A 4,062-nucleotide genomic window follows, 5' to 3' on the forward strand; every position below is an offset into this window, starting at 1 on the left:
CCCCACCAGATTGCAGGATAAATGATCCCAAATTTTTAGGGGCAAAGTGCATAACACTCTTACGTCTCCCAATGAGGACACCCACTGACTATAGAGACAGAGCTCCCAACACACACACACACCAGAGATTAACCCGCATACCCAATGAGGACACCCATTGACTACAGGAGGAGACCTTCCGTCTAGGCATACCCCCGGAGGTCTCTGACCACGGATACCGCCTTCATGTGATTGTATTACAGGAATGAGTTCTTCAATAGAGTACCTCAAAAAAAATATAGGTTAGCAATAATAATCTATCGTCCTCCTGAAATCACGAAGCATCGAAAACATCACCAAGAGCCCATCTTCTTCCCAAATAAACTAATAGGGCACGTCCTAACTTCCCTGAAAGTTAAGCTTTCTCTTGTTCAGTTGCCTTGAGGAAGTACCCTTCCTTTCCTGGAAAGAGGCAAGCCCTGATTTAGTTTAAAGTAAGCAATTGCCTAATATTTTTGACATAACTGAATCCAATTAACCCGAATTTGATCCTAACAATCATCGTACCAAATTTTGGGCATAATAACTAACCCCCAAATTTCATATGTCATTGGAAATGGGATTTGAATTTTGCACCCCCTGGTTTCAAAAATTTGTGTCAAGTGTTTACCATAGAGGGTGTGCCGTCTTTATTAGGGCGTAGCTCAGGCAGTTGAAACAAATCGTACACAGATTGTGAGAGACGTGATGGAAAGATGTACCCTATGATTTTCTCTATGAATCTTCAAAAAACCATCATTATACTTTTTACTTTACTCTTTTCATAATAGGGCACACCCTAGATGAATGCGGTGATCCCATTAATCTATATACAACCACTTCTCAACCCCAACGTAATATCTATTACTCCTTACCGTTTCTCTTCTTGACGACTTTAACCTTGATTTTTTGAGAGAGGTTTATCACTTATGCAACACATTTATAAGCTTACATGAGCTAGCTCGGCGTAAGAAATAAGAGAAATCATACAAAAGTGTGCACCTCACATACATTGGCAAAGTATAATCCCTTAACAAAGTTTTTTTTGGGGGGGGGCTATCTCTAACTCTTTCATCTCAGTATTGGTACTCTTTAGGCGCGCCTTAGACTGAGAATATCATTATAGGAGGGTGCACTTTGAGGGGAAGGCGCGACTAGAATAAAAGACTAGCTCTTCGATCTTCAAGTAATAAATTATCTTCAAAAGAGTTTAAAAGAGTAACCCACATGAGTCTTCTAAGGTTAAATGGTCGAATCCAAAGTTTTTAAGAATATAGCCATTGAGGCTTGTTGGTGAGAGTGATTTTTCCACCAACGACATAAATCTAGTTCATATTTGACTTCTTACTTCTTGCCAAATCATAATTTCAAACCGTTGATTTCGCCTTTTCCATAAATAATATGATTTATTTATTCAAATCACCAATTTAACCAATTTAACCTTAGAATACTATGATTTATTTCTAAGGACTTTTACAATCACCAATTTTTAGAGGGCGCGCCCTTTATAGAAGCTGCGTCTTCCTTAACATAGGTAACATCCTTAGAGGGCGTGTCCTCTGGAAGAAGAGCATCTTCCTCAAAAGGTTTTCATCCTTCTAGGCCGCATCTTCTGTAAGAGGAGACTCTACCTTGAAAAGGTTTTTATCCTTCGAGGGCGCGTCCTCTGTATGAGGAGTGTCCACCTCCACAAGATTTTCATCCTTCGAAGACGGGTCTTCTTTAAGAGGCGCATCTTCTATAAGAGGCGAGTCTACCTCGATAAAGGGATTCATCCTTGGAGTGGACTTCCTCTATAAGAGGCGCATACACCTCGACAAGGGTATTCATCCTTGGAAGGCGCGTCCTACGTAAGAGGAACGTCTACATCGACAAAGAAAATAATGGTACCGTCCTTTGTAAGAGGAGAATTTACCTAGACAAAGGGATTAATCCTTGGAGGGAGCGTCCTCCGTAAGAGGAACGTCTATCTCGATAAGGAAAATAATCTTTGCAGGGTGCATCTTCTGTAAGAGGAGTGTCTACCTCGACAAGAAAAATCATTCTTGAAGGGCGCATCCTCTGTAAGAGGAGCGTCTATCTTGATAAGGGAAATCATCCTTGGAGGGTGTGTCCTCTATAAGAGGAGCGTCTACCTCGACAAGGGAAATCATCCTTGGACCTAGACAAGGAAAATCATCCTTGGAGGGAGCATCCTCTATAAGATGAGTGTCTACCTGGAAAAGGGAAGTCATCCTTGGAGGGCGCGTCTTCTGTAAGATAAGCTTCTCTTTTGATAAGGAAAATCATCCTTTGAGGGTGCTTCCTCTGTAAGAGGAGTGTCTACCTCGACAAGGGGAATCATCCTTGGAGGGCGCGTCCTTTGTAAAAGAAGCATCTACCTTGATAAGGGAAATCATCCTTGATGGGCGCGTCTTCTATAAGAGGAGCGTCTACCTAGACAAGGAAAATCATCCTTGGAGGGCGCATCCTCTGTAAGATGAACGTCTACCTCGGCAAGGGAAATCATCCTTGGAGGGCGTGTCTTCTGTAAGAAAAGCGTCTATCTTGACAAGGAAAATCATCCTTGGAGGGCGCATCCTCTGTAAGAGGAGCGTCTATCTCGACAAGGGGAATCATCCTTGGAGGGCGCGTCCTGTGTAAGAAGAGCGTCTACCTCGAGAAGTGAAACCATACTTGGAGGGAGCGTGCTCTATAAGAGGAGCATCTACCTCGACAAGGGAAATTATCCTTGGAGAGCACGTCCCCTTGAAGAGGAGTGTCTACCTCGACAAGGGTGTTGTACAAAATCTTCTTGTAACAGAACCAAATCCAAGATTGACATTTTTAGAAGGCTTCTATCTTCAACAAAACTCTAATGATGCAGAAAATCTCTTATGTAGAAGCATCTCTTTACGAGGCATCTCACGAAGTGGTATCCAATAAAGGGCATTTTCTAAGTGAGGTGTTTCATGAAGAGTCATTCAATAAAGAGCATATTATGATGAGGCATCCAATATGGGGAGTTATATGAGGGAGCTTACTCAAACCTTGAGGATTGACTGAAAGAGGGAAAGTGAGATGCCAATAGAAGTGAGGGCACGCCTTTTTCTCATGACACATTCTAAATGGATGAACGATGGCAAAAATTCCTCACAACCTAACAAAGCATCTCGATGATAGCCATCCTAAAGATGAATTCGTAACACAACATGTTTATATGCCCTGGGCGCACCCTGAAGACGCGTCCTCTAAAGCTAAAAGCTTGACATATTTAGAAGATCATTGTACTTCTCTTGCTTTTCCAAAATCATGTCTGAAAATTTGAGGAAGATGACGATGGTATCGCCATAAAGATGCACCTTAAGATAGATGACCTTGGAAAGTTTGTGTGATGCCCTCCAAACCCGGATTAGAAGTTCGGGGTTCACAACACACACACATGCTACTTATCATAATCACGGATCACAACAGGTTAAAGTATGCCCACAAGACATAGCCTTATTTATATTACAAACATATCAAATCCCAATTTATTTATCTTACAACTGAAAATAAAATAGTCCTACAAACTTTCTACTCAAACTAAGATAAATATAATCTGCTAACTTATTCCATTTCAACCTGGAAACCTAGCTCGCATATTTGTCTGGAGATCCTCGCTACCACCAGTTTCCTTTTTAACTGGAAAAGAATATAAACAGATTCGCAAGAGTGAGCTAACTAGCTCAGTAAGTCACAATGACAACACTGAGATTAAATGATATAAGGAAACAAGTTTCTTGATAAGCATTAATTAGAATTGGAAATTCACTTTTATTTTAAAAATAAAGGTTAGGCTGCTGATCAGTCACACACTAACCCCGAGCAAAGCACATAGCTCTGCTCTATATACTGGATCCAAGACACACATTGGCCTAATATGACCACGAATCTGGACCGGCCACGAATCTGGTCTAGATTTAAAAACAATCCAATTCTATAATGTCAACATGATAAACAATGTAAATTAATAAGCAGAATTATAAACAACATTTATTTTAAAGCGTAGGGTAATTCATAACA

The sequence above is a fragment of the Apium graveolens genome, chromosome 7, assembly GCF_009905375.1.
Source record: "Apium graveolens cultivar Ventura chromosome 7, ASM990537v1, whole genome shotgun sequence".
NCBI classification, from domain to species: domain Eukaryota; kingdom Viridiplantae; phylum Streptophyta; class Magnoliopsida; order Apiales; family Apiaceae; genus Apium; species Apium graveolens.